Source organism: Bos mutus, chromosome 21 (genome assembly GCF_027580195.1).
Source record: "Bos mutus isolate GX-2022 chromosome 21, NWIPB_WYAK_1.1, whole genome shotgun sequence".
NCBI lineage: Eukaryota > Metazoa > Chordata > Mammalia > Artiodactyla > Bovidae > Bos > Bos mutus.
The window spans coordinates 15,520,097-15,540,435 of record NC_091637.1 but is presented as its reverse complement, the minus strand read 5'-3'; the positions used below and the strand labels follow the sequence as shown (position 1 = coordinate 15,540,435).

General features: G+C 44.1%; 1 pseudogene; it reads left to right on the top strand.

Annotated features, from left to right (window-relative positions):
* The first annotated feature begins 19,430 nt into the window (after window positions 1-19,430).
* LOC138984551 (U6 spliceosomal RNA) lies at window positions 19,431-19,531 on the top strand (annotated as a pseudogene).
* Window positions 19,532-20,339: the final 808 nt, after the last annotated feature.

Below are 20,339 nucleotides of genomic sequence, written 5' to 3'. Positions count from 1 at the left end.
GGTGCTAAGTCCAGTCCACATTTAAGAAAGGGAGATTATACGAAGGACTGATTTCCAGGAGATGGGGACCATTAGGAGCTCCGTTGGGAGTCATTTTGGAAGCTTTTAGAGTCTGTTCTCTTATCTCCCACTGATTCACATTCTTCTCACATAAAAAATGTACTCATTATATCCCAAGGCTGAGAAAAATATACTCATCACATCCTAAGGTCTTCAGAAGTCTCTAGACCATTGTAACATCAAAGTCTAGAATTTCATAACCTAAATGAAGTCTGGGTATGAATACGGCTTCTCAGGTGTAGACCTTAAGTATAGTTCCTTGAGCGTAGCTCTTAATCTTTAAACTTGTGAGTTCTATGAAATAGACAAGTCATCTTCCTCCCCCCACCCCAGAGTACACACCCAATGCATAACAGGTATAGGATATTGGTTACAGACATCCTGTTCAAAAAGGGAGAAATTAGGAGGCACAAAGTCATCACTGGCCCATAGCAATTCTGAAATCCATCTTGGAAAATACTATGGATACCTAGATTTGGACTCAGTCTTATCTCTGCCCAGGAATGTTTCTCCTAGTTCTTGGTTCCATGGTCTGAGTTATCTTTCCTTTTTTAATGAAATGTAGCGTGTATCTGAAACCAAGTAGTTTCCTCAGTTTGGTTCTGTCTTGTTGAATTTCAAGAGCCCAAGATCCTTTCTACATTTTGTACAATTTTCACCTTTTTTAGTCCAATCTCATGGTATTTCTGCTGATTGCTGTTGTTACTGTTCAGTCACTAAGTTGTGTCTGACTCTTTGCGGCCCTATGAACTTCAGCATGCCAGGCTTCCCATCCTTTGCTATCTTGTTGGGGGTCCACTCTAGTAAAATAAAGCCACACTCACAAATCTCTTTGATATATTTCTTCTCTACTTTTAAATCCTAGGGAAAGACTATACCCTTAAGCTTCTTAGAAGTCCTATTCTTTGATTGAGAGGACCTGTTAGTCACACCCTTAACATCTTAAAGGGCTTTTTGTTTGCCTGAATAGTACTGTGAGCAAAACCTTTAACCTTCCAAGTATTAACAAAGCGTTTTACAGACACACCTTGGGCTTTATCTCTGGACCAGGTTTTCCCAATAGTACTCTGGATTTGATCTTTTCTCGGAAGCCATTTTTAAATGCTGATATCATTTGGCATCTACTCACGATGTGATTCGTCAAACCCTTCGGTTCCTTTTTGGTTTAACAATCCTTCCATTGGTGTATCCCTCTCATTTGCATTTTATTATAAGCAGCTAGAGGAAACCAGGTGGCACCTTCAACACACTGGCTGGAAATCTCCTTAATTCGATCACCCAGTTAATCAGTTACATTTTCTACCACCCACATCACTGAAGACAATGATATTACTAAACTCACTGCTATGCATAATGAAGACTCCCTTTTATACAGTTTCTAATAAGGTTTTCTCCATTTTTCTTTACACTTTTACTGATGGGCTCTTTGAAGTCCATAATTCTACAAATTGTGTGTTTGTGGCCCTTAAAGACTCTGATGCTGGGAGGGATTGGGGGCAGGAGGAAAAGCGGACAACAGAGGATGAGATGGCTGGATGGCATCACTGACTCAATGGATGTGAGTCTGAGTGAACTCCAGGAGTTGGTGATGGACAGGGAGGCCTGGCGTGCTGCGATTCATGGGGTTGCAAAGAGTCAGACACGACTGAGCGATTGAACTGAACTGAACTGAAGCTTTCACTAACACCCTCCTCAAAATCCTTACAGCTTTTCTAGTTTCCACTCAAGCTGTATTTCCAAAACAATGTGGACATCTTAGATTTTTATTACATCAGCACCCCATTCTTGGTACCAAAATCTGTATTAATTATCTGCTACTGTGTAGCAAATTAGCCATGAGCCCATCAGCTTAAAACAAATAATGACTTACTATCTACACAGTTTTTGAGGGTCAGGAATTGAGAATGGCTTAGCTGAGTGGTTCTGGCTCAGAGTTTCTCAAGAGGTGAAGCTATCAGTAGAAGTTATAGTCTCTGGAAACTTGACTGGGGATGGAAGATCCACTTCCAAACTCACTCTGATGGCCATTGACTAGGGACTTCCGTTTCTCACCTCATGAGGCATTTCGTGGGGTTGATCACAACATGGCTTTCCTCGAGATGAGTGATGAGAGAGAGGAGCATAGAAGCTGTACTATTTTAATGACTGTCTCCAAGTCACACACCATCACTTCTGTCTTTCTCTATTCATAGAAGCAAGTCACTAGGTGACTTGCTCAAGGGCTAGGGGGAAGGGAGAAGGGAATAATGGCATGAATAAGGAGAGGCAGGTTTCATGAGAGTAGTCTTGGAGTCTGGCCACCACAGCAAGCTACTTAACGTCCCTTCCCAGTGTGTGTACTAATGTCCTCCTCAGTAAAATACAAATAACAGCTTTTTACTCACATAGTTTCTGTGAGGTGAAATGAAAGAATAAATACAAGGCCCCTTAGAACAATACCTGGCACTAAGCAAAAATGTGACACTTAGCTCTTAGTACTGCTTTTTTGTTTTTAACCATATGAACGACTCTTAAAACCCTGTCTTCAGGCTCCAGAAAAGTGTCCACGGCACTAGTTTTGCTCTGTTTTTTGAACTGTCTGGGTGATTCCCAGAACCTAAAATAGATCTGTCCAAAAAATCGCTTCTTCAGGACTTTCCTGGTGGTCCAATAGTTATGAATCCACCGGCCAATGCAGAAGACCAGGTTTGATCCCTGGTCCAGGAAGATTCCACGTGCTGTGGAGAAACTGAACCCGTTTGCCACAACTACTGAGCCTAAGAGCTGCAACTGCTGAAACCCACAGGCTTAGAGCTCCACAAGAGAAGCCGCTGCAGTGAGAAGCCCATGCAACGCAACCAGAGAAAGGCTGCACACAGTAACAAAGAAACAGTACAGCCAAAAATAAAATAAATAAACGTTTTAAAATGGCATCCTTACGTTGATTTCTAACATACTTCCACAGTGATAAGAGAGCAGACTCTGTACGAGTTCAATACCTTTAGACCGTGAAGTTTGGCGCCTTGTTTTATGTCCCTGAATATGTTCCAATGTCTCCTAGTTTACAGTCTATGGGAACTTGAATAAAATTTGTATCCTACTGTTGTGTGAAAATTGTATAAATCTTAACTCTGTTGAATTGGTTCATGGTGCTTTTCAAGTCTACTGTATTCTTCTACTTTTATGTATATTTATTATATTAATCTTTGAGAGTTTGATATTGAAACTTCAGCTAAAACTCTTAATTTACCTACTTAAAAAATAATTGTACTATAAAGTGGAACTCTATGTACATTTGTTCTGTAATTTCCAAGTCTCCAGTAAATGTGTTATATTGCATTCATAATTTTAAAAATAAAAAAAAAGAGGAAAAAATAACATCTTTATATTCATTAAGACTTTTTTGGTTCACTGGTTCAAGGAAAAAAAGAAAAAGGAGAATTAAATCCAGTGACAGACTCCAAATGAGTCTGATTCCAAGTGATTCAGTGATGACATTAGCAGACATCTGTCCTCCCCATCACCTTGTTTGTCTTTCACCATCCTTCTCCCGGCTCTGCTCTCTTCTATCTTGGTTTCTTTCTCAGAAAGTTCTTCTCTTATAGTAACAATGTAACTACCAGAAGCTCCAGGCCCCCATTTCATGAGCTTTGGACCCCCACTGAGATGAGAGCTCCCAACACTTTGATCAAAAGTCTCAGGACTATCTTCCATTGGCTCAGCTTTGATCACATGCCCATCCCCGAATCAATAGCACTGGCAGCATAGTACTGCAAACAGGTCACTGAAGTAGACCTGCTGCTGCTGCTGCTGCTAAGTCGCTTCAGTCATATCCAACTCTGTGCGACCCCATAGACGGCAGCCTACCAGGCTTCTCCGTCCATGGGATTTTCCAGGCAAGAGTACTGGAGTGGGTTGCCATTGCCTTCTCCTAGCTCCCCTGTAATCACACCATCCACCTATTTTTGGTGATTTCTTAATCTTATAAATCACTATGAGAACACAGCTCAAAGTTCCACCATCCCACCATTACATTAGCATCTATTAGCAATTTTATATAAAAGTATAGAGTCCTGATGGCCTGGGAGATGAAGTCCTGATTAGTCAGGCCTGGGTCATGCGTCTACCCACTGAACTGAAGATGGCGTCAGTTACACCTGAACCACATAAATAGAGGATACAGGATGGGCGTTTGCTTGAAGGAAGATTGAAGTACCATGGATAGAAGGATGTGAGATAGATGCTGGGAAGGCAAAATCAACAGATATCTGTCACAACCACCTCCCATTCCAAATTCATCCCTTTTCCTGTTATTCCATTCTTCAATAAACGTCACCACTAGACTTAAACCTGCAAGTCACCTCCAACATCTCCCTCTGCCCTGCCCTGAACATCCAGACTGATGCCAAGTCCTTTCAGTCCTTTATCTTCACATGTCCAGAACATTTCCTCTGGTTTTTTCCTTCCCACCCTTGTTGCTACAGCTGCCTCGACCCCAAAACTCTCCCACTGCATCACTGCCTGGATAAGTCTTAAGAATTAGCTCAAGAACACCACCTCTGTGAAGCTCCCAATTAGGGAAGAGTCAGATTAGTGACTGACACACCGGAAGATAGTCCTGGGTCTCATTTTAAGTTGGGAGCTGCTCTCACAGTTAAATGGAGCACTTAAACCAAGATCTGGGGAACCTAGGAAACCTTGGAACCAGGTACAGGCCAAAAGCTGGCCCTCCACCGCCCTCTTCTCTCTCTCCTGTCCCCACACTCGTTGACCCTCACACAAAGCAAGTGCCTCGCAAATGCCAAAACTGCCTAAATGGAGAAACCTACTCATCCAGAATGAAGGCATCGGAGAATGTTTTTAAAATTTCACATCTGTGTCTCAGCTTGTGAAACTTGAATGAAATTTATGAAAGAACCATTTAATTTTGTTTTCTTTCCCCTTTCTGGCTTCAGTTCGGACGGGATGGGTCTCTGTCACGTTAGTTTGAAGAGGTCCTTTGTTCACGCGCTTAAATCTTGACCTGCAGACCCCGGAGGGTGTATAATTCCTAGCTGAGCTGTGACTAGAAACGCTGCTTGCAGAGGCCTTGGCCTCAGCATACATTAGGGACAAAGCCTGTGGACACAAGACACTGTAGCTGGAGTAATTTTAGCCGGTCTCCTGAAGTGGATATCAGGTCAGTTTGGAAATCTGCTTTCCTCCTTTTGTTTTTCTCTTGAAGATCTTAGTTTCTCTCTTCATTTTAAGTATGACATTACCTCCTGATTTTCTACTTTAAGTATTCAGTGACAGAAAGACAACAGCTGTGTAACACATACACACATGTGCGTGCACATGCGCGCACTCCTGGGGAGACTGATTTTAAAAGTAATCTTAAACCTAGGCTTCTCTGGTGGCTCAGTGGTAAAGGGTCCACTTGTCTGTGCACCGCAACGACTGAGCCTGTGCTCTAGAGCCTGGGAGCTGCAGCTATTGAAGCCGGCACTCGCGAGACCCCATGCTCTGCAACAAGAGAAGCCACCGCAATGAGAAGCCCTCGTACTGAAGCCAGAGAGTACCCTCGCTCTCCACAACTAGAGAAAAGCCAGTGCAGCAATGAAGACCCAGCACAGACAAAAACAAATAAATACAATTAAAAAAAATAGAGAGTAAGCTCCAACCCGTCTAACTTCAGCCGGGTGGCCAAATCGGGACCTTGCCTGTCTGAGCTGGTGGTTACACATTCCAGCTACTTATTTGTTCCTGACTTGCTCTCCCAAATGCTTCCATTGAGTTATGCCACTTATCATCTGCTTAGTATGTGACACTTCATCTGCCAAGACAAATGTGACATTAGAAAAGCCTTCCAGTGAATGAGGGCAATATAGGATTGCAACACAGAAAGTTTGTGCTTTCTTTTTTCATCCACTTTCTAAGTCTGCTTTCCAGATCTTGCCTGCTGTTGAGGTTGGGATTTTTATGATATGTGGGCGTGTTGTACTGAAGTTACAGAGACAGAGCCTCAGATAATGGGTCCTGATTCGTAGGATAAACTGCCCTTGAAACGCCAAAACCCTGATAGTTGATTTGATCAAGAGAAGTGACAATGATTAAAAACAAGTCATCACGAATGTTGTGGATTTACCAAAAAAAATGAAGTCATCAGATTTTCAGATTATGATTAGACTTCTCATAATCATAATCTTTTTTTAATTGAATGAGCTAAATGCTTTTGAAAGTGAGAAGCTAACAGCTTCAGTTAGTTAGGGCCAGAAATAGGCAAGCACTGGGGTGCCTTAAGAGTGAGACTTGACAGTCGTAAACTGATTCTGCTAATAAATTTCAGGGTTGGGTTACAGCCCTCCTGCTTTTTCACTCTGGAGAGGCCTCTGAGAATTCATTTGTTAGAGTAAATATCATTGTCTCCAGATTTGGTAAAAATCTCAAAACTCCTGTTCATTTTATAAGAACCATGGACTCGGGGCTTCCCTGGTGGCTCAGTAGTGAAGAATCCGCCTGCTAGTACCCGAGACACAGATTCATCACTAGTCCGGGAAGGGATGTGATGTGTGCATGCTAAGTCACTTCAGTTGTGTCTGACTCTTTGTGACCACATGGACTGTAGCCCGCTAGGCTCCTCTGTCCATGGGGTTCTCCAGGCAAGAATATAGGAGTGGGTTGCCATTTCCTCCTCCAGGGGATCTTCCTGACCCAGAAATCCAAGCTGTGTTTCCTGCATTGGAAGGTAGATTCTTTACCACTAACGCCACCTGGGAAGCTGCATAAAGTCAATATTCCTATTCAAACCCAGTCTTTTCCACCCCCAACAGCACCCTCAACACAAAACCAAAATCCCACCTAGCATGTGGTTCTTTGAAAATTTTAATTTTTGAAGATATAATTTTCTCTTTCCATGGGATAAGGGTAGTGGGATTTTTTTTTTTTTTTTTTTTTGCTCAGTTGATTCAGTCTTTGCGATCCTATGGACTGTAGCCCTCCAGTCTCCACTGTCCACAGGATTCTCCAGGCAAGAATACTGGAGTGAGTTGCCGTGCCCTTCTCTAGGGGATCTTCCCGACCCAGGAATCTGGCCTGCATATCCTGTGTCTCTTGTATTGCTGGTGGGTTCATTACTCACTGAGCAACCTGGGAAGCCTGGGAAGGGTAGTGGGGTAGGTAATGTCATAAGTTCCTAAAAACAAGTTAAATATGTGGGCGTAAGTTGTCATGGCAACTTTTTCTGGTTGTGCTGGGTGTTTGTTGTGGCACAAGGCTTCTTTCTAGCTGCGGCTTTAGAGCACTCAGGCTCAGAAGTTGCAGTGTATGGGCTTCCCTAGTGGCTGCGCAGGGGCTTAGCTGCCTCATGGCATGTGGGATCTTAGTTCCTACTTTGGAAGAAATGGAGTCCAGGTCCCTTGCAATGGAAGACAGATTCTTAACCATTGAACCATCAGGGAAGTCCCTGTTACGGCAATTTAGAAAAGCAAATGTGATCATGTTACCCTTCTACTTGGAATGCTTCAAGGACTCACTGTACATGTCCTGTTAAAAGCCAAAAACTGCATAGCATAGCTCCCCAGGCTCTTTGCAATCTGACCTCTGCCCAACTCTCCAGGCACTGCCCTGGCCCCGCCCCCTGTCCGGGCCCCACCCCCTAATATGCTCTGGTCCCGTTGATCATCAGAATCCAAGGTAGTTTCACACTCTGCCTTGGCATTGTTCTCTCTACCTGCAGAGCCAATCCCACCTGCCTACCTCACCTGGTCTGCTCCTGCTTGCCCTTTTAGGCTCCCACCTGCCCCCCTCTCCTTCATGCCTAACTTCTCAACAGACACACACACATACACACACCCTCAAGCAGTTCCTGAGAATCCCATTTAAATACTCTTTCTGGGATATGCACAAACTCTACTTTTGTCCTTATTGATATCCCAAGTATAGTCTGATTCGTCTGTTTTCCTCCTCTAAACCAAGGTCCACAGCTCATTTATACATCCCCAGCTCCTAGTTCAGTCCCTAACCCAGACTATGTGCTTCATCATTTTATGGAATAAAAGAACAATTGAATTGCCCGTTTTTGTTTCTGGAATACAAGAGAGAATGCTAGAGTGGCCTTTGGTGCATTTCTGAACAACGATTCCTGTATCATAAAGAATAGACGGTGCTAGGACTCTCATAAGGACTTGGGAATACAGAAAGAAGCACAGGTCAGCCAAGGAGACTGGGTGATGAAGATCTAATTAACTACAAGCCAGCCATCATCCTGGACATTTTAACATGTACGTTCTGACTTAGTCTTCTCAACAACTTTCCAAGGTTAAGTCTCATTTTCTTCATTGTTACAGATCAATAAACTGCCCAATGCTTATGCAGATGGTAAATAGCAGAGTTTGCTTCCAGATCTTAATGATTCTAAAGTCCTCTTCTCTTTCCACAAGGATGGATGGATAATTCCCTCTTCTTTCTCTAGAAGGATATGAGAAAATTTCCTAGTTTCTGTGTTTTGAAAGAAGTGCAGATTAGTCTCTCTATAAAAGCCTAGGTCTGTCTGAAGTTGGAGCACAAGGTGATTCTGACACCTTCTGACCCAAGAATTTACTCACAAAGTTCAGATTCAGAGAGAGAGGTGGACCTGGAGGTGATGTGGAGAACCCAGACCAAGGACAAACTATGACAAACATTTTTTCATTTTGTTTAGGTCTCTATAAACCCATGTGGGGGCTTCCCTGGTAACTCAATTGGTAAATAATCAGCCTGCAATGCAGGAGACCCCAGTTTGATTCCTGGGTTGGGAGGATCCCCTGAAGAAGGGACAGGCTACCCACTCCAGTATTCTTGGGCCTCCCTGGTGGTTCAGTTGGTAAAGAATCTGCCCACAGTGTGGGAAACCTGGATTCCATCCCTGCATTGGGAAGATCCCCTGGAGGAGGGCATAGCAACCCACTCCAGTATTCTTGCCTGGAGAATCCCCAAGGACAGAGGAGCCTGGAGGGCTATAGTCCATGGGGTCGCAAAGAGTTGGACAGGACTGAGCGACTTTTGCTTTCACAAACCCATGCCATTGTTTTTAGGATAGCACGCAAGCATTGTGTTGACATTTTATTTTTGGTTCGTCCACATTGCAAACATTGTATTAGTAATACAAACAAATCTGTGCCTCCATTTTGAATGCATTATACACACCTTTACCGAGTATCTGGGTACAGTGCAGAGGAGAATTAAACAGATACACCGCCACCTATGTGACTGTAGGACCGTCTTCTGCCACAGTAGCACCAATGGGATTCAGTCAATGACAACAATTTCTATGACTTGTCCAGTGGTCTCTCTCCAGCCCAGTAGAACTGCTCTTTCTCCCCAGGGCAGTCCACTTTGGTCCTCTGGAGTTTGTGAGAGCAGCTGCACCTTGGCAAGCCCTGGCCTGGGATTAATTTGGCAGGAGGTTATCCTAAGACTTCTCTGACTCATAACTTTGGGGCTAACTCTAAGCACCAAGCCCCAGCCCTGCCCTCTTTTGCTTTTTCTTTGTGCTGATTCACACTGGGTTGGGATTTTATTGTCAGCGGTCATAATTGTGCATGGGTGGAACTTGGATTTTAAAGATGACAGGAGGCCAAGTCCAGGGCTTCTGTTAGCTTTGTTAACCACTGTGTCATTTTTAATTGAAAAGAGGAAGGAAAGCAAGAAGGGAGGATAGGAGAGAGGAAGGAAGGAAAAAAAGAAATATCCCCCAGGATTTTCCCTGGTGGTCCAGTGACTAAGACTCCGTGCTGTCTATGCAGGGGGCCCGGGTTCAATCCCTGGCCAGGGAACTAGATGCCATATGCCGCAACTAAGAGTTCACATGCCACGACCAGAGATCCCGCGTGCCACAACTAAGACCTGGCAAAGCCAAATAAACGAAGAAATGTCCCCAATCCGTGCTAAATCTATTTCCTTTCACCCTCTGTATTTTCTCTAAGCCCTTGGAAAGGTTTATTCTGAATCTAGCTCGCAAGAAGCCAGTATAGGAGAAAACGTCTGGATATTGGAGTCAGCATATCTGAATAATTGGGTGATGGTGGGTAAATTATTTAACTTCCTTAAGCCTCTGTTTCCTCATCAGTAAAATAGCAGTAATAATATTGACCTTGTAGGATTGTCATGCTGCTTAGGAGTATCATATATAACGCTCCTGGCACATTAGAAAGCATTTCATAAATGGAGACTATAATTGTTAGAGCTGTGTTTATTAAAAGGCCCTTTAAAGCAGTGAGAATGAGGCCTCACAGAGTAACTGCAGGTTTCTATTTCCTTTCTCTGAGATTGTGGTGGATTGTCATAGCCTCCCCTTGAGTGGGGCCTGGGCTGTGTCTAGGGTCATCATGGTGGTTCGGTCCTAGGGCAGACTCAAGTTGTCAAAATACCCCAAACAATCAGTACAAGAGAGAATGAAGCAATAGATGGGGGGATAAGGAGCTCTGTCTGGCTCAGAGGCCAGCGGCTTTCCCACTTACTGTCAGCATAATCACGAGCAAGTTGCTTAAATCACTATGGCTTAGTTCAGTTAGCTGTATCTGTCCTTTTCAGTTGTCTGGAGGAAGTCACACATGTAAAATACCTAGCACCAAAAAAAAGTTGCTCAGTAAAAAAATATCTCAGATATTAAGAAAACACAGGTTGGAATGTATGAAATTCAAGTGAAGTTTGGTGTAAGACTTTGGAACAATACTGCCTGGTTCAAATCTGATTTCCCCTACTATGGGCTTCATTTTCTCATCTGTAAAATGGGTATAATAACTTCCTTATCTGTATTTATCACATACTTTTGTTACGAGAAATAAATGACTTAATACACATGAAGCCTTTAGAACATGACTTGATATATGGCCAAATACTATATTAATATGTGTAGAATGGATAGTAAGGCCAGTTCTGGGACAAGAACAGAACACAAAATTGGAATAGTAGAAAACAAAATTGGTTGACCCTGCCCCAGAAGGCAGCCTAAAGAAGAAAAACAGTAATGAAGCAAGAGTTTCCAAGGCAACTGCCCTAAGTGGAGCTGAAATATTCACATTCAAAGCATCTTTTTTGTTTTTTTAAATTGTGTGTCAGCCTGGTTACAGACCAGGATCTTAGCGGACGTAGTCCTCCTTACCAGCTGCGGACTCCAGGAGAGGACCTCGGCCTCGCTGGACCAGCAGGTCCTGTCTGCTCAGCTTCCAGACCCGGTGCTTGAGGAGCATGGCTGGAAACCTTTTCTGGGGGGATGGGTTTGCTCAGGGCAAGGCTTGCTCTTCAAGGAAGGACCACTGCTTCACAAAGGCCCGGGACCATTTCCAAAGTCAACGCACGGAACTGCTGAGAAACCACGGCCGCTTCTACTTCTCCTGCTGTCTAACTCTGGTACACAAGCACAACGTGAAATATTGAAATTCCAGTGACAGAGCCAACTGTGCAAATTCCTGATGGGCAAATTGAGGCCCATTATCCGTAATTACACTTGCCCGAATAACATGCCAGAGAGACCCTGTTTTCCAGCCGTCAGGAATCGCAGCTGCTGCCCTGTTGCCAAATGCGTCCAGGGAAAGTCCCAAGAATGGAGATGAGCAGCCCTCACAGAGGAGTCTTGGCAGCCGCCATCAGGCAACCCAAGTCTCCTCTGCTTACCCCATTCGAATGGCTCTATAACTCTCGGGATAAACTAGTCAGTTAGGCTTGTCATCACCTGGTCCATCTCCAGCTTGAACTTTTTCTCCCCTTCTTCATTCAAGCCGTATTGAATGACTTGTTCACCATACACGACCTGGTCCTCAACTCCATCCTGTAGTCCTTCACTAAGGTGCTTTCCCAAATGTGATTTAGTCCTTCTCCCTGGAGTTGCCTCATCGCTAATTCCAGTTCACCCATAAGCAATTAGCTCTGCCCCTTTCTCTTCTCTGTGAAGCCTGTCTTGACTCCTTCAGGCTGTATATAATTCCTTTTTGCTGGGACCCCCTAGTATTGGGTTGGTCAAAAAGTTTGTTCAGGTTTTTCCGTACCATCTTATGTAAAGACCCGAACAAACTTTTTGCCCAACCCAATACCTGTAGCCACACAACACAGCATGATCATTCTGTTTGATTTGTTTGTCTCTCCAACTAGGCTATGTGCTCCCCAAGGTCAGGGACCATATCTTATTAGGGTATCTTAGAGCCTAGAGCAATACCTAGCTTCACTAGGCAACCATGCAGTAGCTGTTGACTGCACAAACAGATGATACCTTCCTCTGTGTGTGAGTGCACTCAGTCATGTCCAGCTCCTTGTGACCCCATGGACTGTAGCCTGCCAGGCTCCTCTGTCCATGGGATTTCCCAAGCAAGAATACTGGAGTGGGTTGCCATGCCCTCCTGCAGGGGATCTTCCTGACCCAGGAATCGAACCCAAGTCTCTAGTATCTCCTGCATTGGCAGGTGGATTCTTTATCACTGTGCCACCTGGGAAGTCCTATGTCTTTCTTGCTTGAGCGCTAACGGGTTACTCCTTCATTTGGTTAGATCAAAAGATTCCTTTCTTGGGATTACTGCTCAAACCAACTTTAAAAGCAACCAGTGAAAATCCAAGAAAAGTATTTCGTTGATACACTGAGGATAAATGCAACTTACCACATGCCCTTCTATCTTTAATATTGTTTAATCTAAAGAGGCTGGGTTCCCTAGGTATATAATAGAACATAAAGACTTAATTAACCTTATTGCTTCTGTTTCATCATGATGCACTTATGAAGGCCTTATTTAAATATGATTTGCTATTAGTCTGCTTGTAGTTATCAAAGTCCAAAGGTTTTTTGTTTGATTTTTATTCATGGCATTGCTTGAAGTGTAACTATTAAGAAATGTTTATTTTGAACAGAAGAGCAAAAACCTAGCTATTTAAGTGATTGTATCCCCTCACTGCAGACTTTGTCTAGCCACGTCTCTTGTGATAACATTGTGGCTATTCAAAACATTCTGGGGTCTCAGCCTTTTTTTGCTTTCAGAGACAGTGGATGAGCCTTGCTTAAAGATTGGTCTTGTTACTCTAGAACCCAGAACAGCAACAACACACAGTATTGTTCATTGAAATGTTCACATTTTTCCACTTCTGGACACTGTGTAAGGTTTTCCAAAGGTTGAATATGCACACCATTAGAGGAATATGTTAGGTCATATGCACATGACTTTAAATTTAAAAATTAATAGGTTATATAATTAATGTGTATTAATAATATTGTCAATATAGGGCTTCTCAGATGGAACAGTGATGAAAAATCTGCAAAAGAGACATGGGTTCAATCCCTGGATCCGAAGACCCCTGGAGGAGGAAATGGCAACCCACTCCAGTATTCTTGCGTGGAGAATCCCATGGACAGAGGAGCCTGGCGGGCTACAGTCCATGAGTCGAAAAGAGTCAGACATAACTAAGCGACTGAGCATACACACACACAATAGCATTGTTAATATAACATACACATAACAAGCACATCAAATTCATAATTTCATGAATACTGCTTAAAGAAAAATTAAACTTATAATACAGAGAGTTAATTTGCTGAAAAATGTTAAACAATCATGCATGTTAGAGGGTAAGACAAAGATAGTGAAGAAGACACATACAGGAATAAAGCGTGAGGAACACTGATGGAATGAAAAGAGCAGAAGCTGTTGGGTTCCCATTATTTTACGTATTAGCTGGAAGCCTGCAGGCAAATTACTTAACCTTCCTGAGCTGGGATTGCTTATTCCTACGAGGAGAGTGAGTTGCAGAAAGGTTCATGGAGTAACTAGGATAGGATCTAAAGGGCTCCATGGTGAGAACTGTTCTTTAAAAAACTCACATTCATTATCATAGGACAAAGAGGAGTCTATTTTTAAAAAGTTTCCTGGGCTTCCTTGACGGTCCAGTGGCTAGGACTCCACGATCTCAATGTAGGGGGTTTGGGTTCCAGGGGGTTGGGGAACTAGATCCCACAAGATTGAGGATGCCACGTGCTACAACTTAGATCTGGTGCAGCCAAATAAATTTTTTTTGAACTTATAAAAAATAATAAAGAAGTTGCTACCAAAAGAGAAACTTCATTAAATGTGATAAGCCAAAGCAGGCAGCCTATTGGATAGAAAAAGTGAAAGTAATAGTCACTCAGTTGTGTCCAACTCTTTGCCACCCCATGGACCGTAGCCCCCTCCCCACCCCCCAGGCTCCTCTGTCCATGGGATTCTCCAGGCAAGAATACTGGAGTGGGTAGCCATTCCCTTCTACAGGGGATCTTTCCGACCCAGGAATTAAACCTGGGTCTCCTGCATTGCAGGTGGATTCTTTATCATCTGAGCCACCAGGGAAGCCTCAGCCTACTGGATAACTTCTCAACAATTGTTTTTCTTCATTTTTTTTCTGGTTATGCCACATCACATTCTGGTCAGGATCTTAGTTCCCTGACCAGGAATCAAACCTGGGCCTCGGAAGTGAAAGCACTGAGTCTTAACCACCGGACTGCCAGGGAGCTCCCTTGGCAATGCTTAAAGTTCAACATGTTCATTTGAATCTACTCACCTGAGCTTGTTAAGGCCCCAATCATATAATGATGGAGTCAAGTAGCCAAACCTTATACACTGCTAAATAATTGATGCTGCTCTTGAACTCTAGAAGTTTCTAACCCCCTAGAGATTAAGCCAATGGGAAACTGCCCTTTGCTGACCCTTACAATGTCTCCCTCTATGTCTTTTCTTTGGCCAACTGGAAGCTCATAGAAATGTAAATCTCAGTGCTAGAACTCTCTATTACCCAATGAACTACATGCTCCTCCCCTTTCTCTACACTTTCTTTGCTAATGTGCACTTTCCTTGCCCCTGGCATTTTTTATTCTCACTTTACTTTTAATTACACAGGTTCTCATTTTTTGTGTATGCAACAAGAAAGGAAGAGTACCCAAGTGTCTTTGTCCGCTCGGGCTGCCATAACAAATGTCTTAGACTGGGTGGCTTAAGCAACAGATATCTATTTTCTCACAGTTCTGCCAGCTAGAAGCTTGAGATCAGGGTATCAGCACAGTCAGGTGTTTGGGAGGTCTTTCTTCCTGACCTGCAGATGGCCACCTCATTCTGTGTCCTCATTTGATGGGGAAGTGGGGGAGAGAGAGATAAAGGGCAAGCCCTCCTTTGTTGTTGTTCAGTTATTAAGTTGTGTCTGACTCTTTGTGACCCCGTGGACTGCAGCTCACCTGGCTTCCCTGTCCTTCACCATCTCTTGGAGTTTGCTCAAACTCATGTCCATTGAGTTGGTGATGCTGTCCAACCATCTCATCCTCTGTCATCCCTTCCTCCTCCAGCCCTCAATCTTTCCCAGCATCAAGGTCTTCTCCAATGAGTCGGCTCTTCGCATCAAGTGGCCAAAGTATTGGAGCGTCTGCTTCAGCCTTTTATTAAGACTGAAGCCATTTATTATTTTTTTATAAAATGTACTTTATTTTTGATGGCATTGGGTCTTCCTTGCTGTGCTCCGGCTTCCTCCAGTTACGTGTGCAGGGCCTACTTGTAGTCGTGCTGCCCAGGCTTCTCACTGCGGTGGCTTCTCTTATCGCTGAGTGTGGGCTCGAGAGTGCAGGCTCAGCAGTTGTAGCTCGTGGGCTTCGTTGCCCCACAGCATGTGGGATCTTTCCAGACCAGGAACTGAACCGGTGTCTTCTGCACTGGCAGGTGGATTCTTTACCAATGGGTCACTAGAGAAGCCTGGACACCACCTTTATTACCTCATCTAACCCTAATCACCTCCCAAAGGCTCCATCTCCAAACACCGTCACATTGTGGGGAGAGGGCTTCAATATAGGAATTTCAGGGTGGACACAAACATTCAATCCACAGCATTAAATACATAAGCAGATAATACAAGTCACATCATCTTTTGCCAGGAGACAGCAATTTATCATTTGTGACCCATAGGAATTCCCACACCATCCAAAGCCTTCTTTCTTGGATCAGTCGCTCTAAAACCGGGTAGACATGCTAACAGTGGACAAAGCTCTTGGTTGTGATACTAAGTCAAATACATACCCTTGGTTGTTCCTCAGTCATCATGGATTCACAAAGGATGAGCAGGATCTTTTGATGTATCATTTTAGTGATTTCTCTTTCTCATTCTGGTCGGTTGCCCTATGTGTAGGTAACCTATAATGGGAGCCTACAGTATGTCAGGCAAGGATTTTATCATCTCATCTGATCTCCAATAATCCTCAGAGTATCGATTATTACCCCCACCCTACTTTATATGTGAGAAACTGAATCTCATCGAAACTTATGTAGAGCAAGGAACCATTCACTGGGGAGTCCAGATTTGAACCCAGGTGTGTCTGAGTCTAGTGTGTTAGTTGCTCAATTGTGTCCGACTCTTTGCAACCCCATGGACTGTAGCCCCCAGGCTCCTCTCTCCATAGGATTCTCCAGTGGAGTGGGTTGCCATGCCCTTCTCCAGGGGATCTTCCAGACCCAGGGATGGAATGCAGGTCTCTTGTACTGCAGGAGAATTCTTTACCATCTGAGCCACCAGGGAAGCCCAAGGGAGACTTTAATGAATAAAATAGACTAAAAAGAATCCACTTTTATGACTTACATTCTAGTTATGGAAGACAGACAACAAAGAAAACAAGTAAAATAAGTAGTGTATTGCATGGTGAAAACTTAAAAACAGAACAGGGAGGGGGACAAGGTTACTGGGTTGGATGAAGTCATAATCGAAATGACTAGTCAGGAAAGGCCTTACTGAGGAGACAGTTAAGCAAAGATATGAAAAAGATTCAGTTCTATCAGACTGTCATTAACTCTGAGGCCCCCAAAACTCAAGGGAGAGGGACTTTTTTTCCCCCGAGAGGGACTTCTGTTTTTAAAAGACATTGTGTCAGGACTTTTTCTCTTGAGAGTAATACAAAAATATATTCAAACTGACTTAAGCAAAAAAGTGGGAATTTATTAGCTCAGGAAATTGAAAAGTCAAGGTCAGCTTTAAGGGTCAAACAATGTCGTTAGGACGCAACCCGTAGGGTGCAACCGCAAAGCAAGGTCATTAGGACCTTCTTCATTTGTATCTGTCTTACTCTGTTCGAGCTGCTATAACAGAAATATTGATGCCATAGACTGGGTGGCTTATTTTGTTTAGTTTATTTTTGGTTGTGCTGTTGCTCATGGGCTTTTCTCTAGTTGTGGTAAGCTTGTTTCGGTGCTCAGGCTTCTCATCTTGGTGGCTCCTCTTGCTGTGGAGTGCAGGCTCCTCTAGGCACTCAGGCTTCAGTTAGCTGGAGCACACGGGCTCAGAGGTTGTGGCACACGGGCTTAGTTGCTCCACGGCACGTGGAATCTTCCTGGACCGGGGATCGAACCAATGTCCCCGGTATTGGCAGGTGGATTCTTATCTGCACTACCAGGGAAGTCCACCTGGGTGGCTTAAACAGCAGACATTCAGTTCTCTCAGTTCTGAAGGCTTAGAAGTCTGAGATCAAGGTGCTGGCAGGTCAGTGTCTGATGCGAGCTGGCTTCCTGCTTCATAGATGGTTGTCTTCTCACCGTGTCCTCACACGGCAAAAGGAGCAAAAGAGCTCTCTGGAGTCTCTTTCATAAAGGCATTGAGCCTTACCCATTGATGAGGGCTCCTAAACATCTCCCAAAGGCCCCATTAACTGATACCGTCACACTGGGGTTAGGATTTCAACATACGAGTTTGGCACAGGAGTGCAACCATTCAGTCCACAGCAGTATCTCTGCTTTCCTCTGTGGTGATTTTTTTTTTAATAGTAGAGCTATATATATATGAATATCTACATATATGGTTTAGCTCTACTATATATATATAGTTGCCTTGAGGCATGTGTGATCCTGGTTCCCAGACCAGGGATCGAGTCCCCTGCATTGGGATCATGGAGTCTTAACTAATGGACCACGAGGGAAGTCCCTCCTCTGTGGTGACTTCATTCTCTAGCTCTGCACAGAGGAAAACTGGCTGCTCTCAATTCTAAGTCAACATCCTGCCAGGTGAAAACCCAGAAGGAAAGAGAGGGTCTCCTACCTATAGCACAAGCAAAAGTCTCATTGGATATCATAGGTTGCAGGCTCATCTGGACATATAACTGTGATCCAGAAGAGAACACAATGCTCTGATTCGCCGGGCCTGGTCACCTGCCTGCCCCTGGCGTCCTTGGGAGAGTCAGCTTACTGACAGCAGGGAAGGGAGGGGCTCAGAGGAAACCTGGGGTGTTTCAGGAAGGAAATGAATGACTGCTAAGCAGAGAATGCAATAAGTATTCGCTATATCTCTGATTTTAAAATGATTTGTGTTATTCCATTGTGTGCAATGTTGATCCAGTGAACTCCATGTCCAAAGGATGGTTCGGAAGAGATTTCTCCCCAAGAGATGGCCTGTGGATAGCTGTTTAAACTTATCCAGTGGGACTGGTGGTTTCTGGGGTCTCTTGCCACCATACAGATGTATGGGCAGCACACTCATGGGCAGTCAGCCCCTGGAAGATGGCTGGCTGTGTGGTTTTGGCTTGGGATCACATGCATTTCCTCTTGTGGTCTTCAGAGAGCCACATTATCATAATAAGTGCCTGACATCATCAATGTCACCAGTCTGTGGCTTTCAGAGTTTTATTCCACTTACATGGAATACCACGTTACTGATTGGGCCTGACAACCTGCCAAAATCTCAGTCCTAAATTCTGAAAACAGAGCCTACTACTTTATTTTTTCTTATAATTATTATTTTTAAAATGTATTTATTTGGTTTTGGCTGTGATGGGTCTTCGTTGCTTTGCGTGGACTTTCCGGAGTTGCGGCGAGTAGGGGTTACTCCTCACTGCGGTGTGCAGGCTTCTCGTTGCAATGGTGTCTCTCATTGTGGACTTTCTGGAGTTGCGGCGAGTAGGGGTTACTCCTCACTGCGGTGTGCAGGCTTCTCGTTGCAATGGTGTCTCTCACTGTGGACTTTCTGGAGTTGCGGCGAGTAGGGGTTACTCCTCACTGCGGTGTGCAGGCTTCTCGTTGCAATGGTGTCTCTCATTGTGGAGCACGGGCTCTAGGGCACGGTCTCAGCAATTGTGACGCATGGGCTTAGTTGCCTTGAGGCATGTGGGATGTGCCCTCCCAGACCAGGGATTGAACCTATATTGCCTGCATTGGCAAGTGGATTCTTAACCACCAGACCCCTAGCGAAGTCCCAGAGCCCATTACTTTAGTAGAGCATCACTGTTTTCCTGGAAGTTCCATGTCTGTGCTTTGGGTTAGATGGTCCTAACCCCCTGGACCTTAACACACACTTGTGGGGGTAATCAAGGCAAGTCATGTGACTTCCTGAGCTTGGGTTTTCTTATTTGCACAATGAGGTGACTAGGAAGGGTAAATGTGTATAAAGAAGCTGGGGCTGGCATAGTGCTCATTTTGGCAGCACATATACTAAGACTGGAATGATACAGAGAAGATTAGCGTGGCCTCTGCACAAGGATGACATGCAAATTTCAACCTTGAACTTTGAACATGTGAAGCATTCCATGTTTTCGCTTTGTGGTGATCTGAACGGGAAGGCAGTGCAAAGGGGAGGGGATACATGGAAACGTATTACCGAGTCTAAGCTGGCAGCGCTTGCCCCAGAGAGGCCAGTAAATCCAAGGATGAGGTGTTGAGGCAAGGAATATGACTTTATTTGGAAAGCCAACTGACTGAGAAGATGGCAGAGTAATGTCTCAAAATAATCAGCTCAGACAGTAAAGTGTCTGCCTACAATGCGGAAGATCCGGGTTCGATCCCTGGGTGGGGAAGATCCTCTGGAGAAGGAAATGGCAAGCCACTCCAGTACTCTTGCCTGGAAAATGCTATGGACCAAGGAGCCTGGTAGGCTACAGTCCATGGGGTTGCAGAGAGTCGGATACGACTGACTTCACTTCACTTCACTTCAGGGTCCAGATGCCAGGTTCTTTCATGTATCAGAGATGGGGGGAGGTAAGAAAACAAAGTAAAAAATCCATTTACTCTAGCAAGTACTTCTAGAATGGCAAGCCTCAGGCAGGGGAAATATGTTCATTCCTTCCTTCCTGCCATCTATAGGTGGCCAGGGTTCTGAACGAAAGCATGTTAGCTTAACAGTCAGGCAAAGGGGCAGGATTCTCTGCAGCAGGCCGTTTTGTGTGAATATAACAACAAAAGCGGCCAAAGAAACAGATCTAGCATGAAAGAGTCAAAGTTGAATCTTCTCTGTTAAAAAAAAACAAACTTGAAATTGTAGGAATATCTTATGATCATGAAAGTAAAGAAGGAATTCTCAAACAAGATACAAAAAGTTTA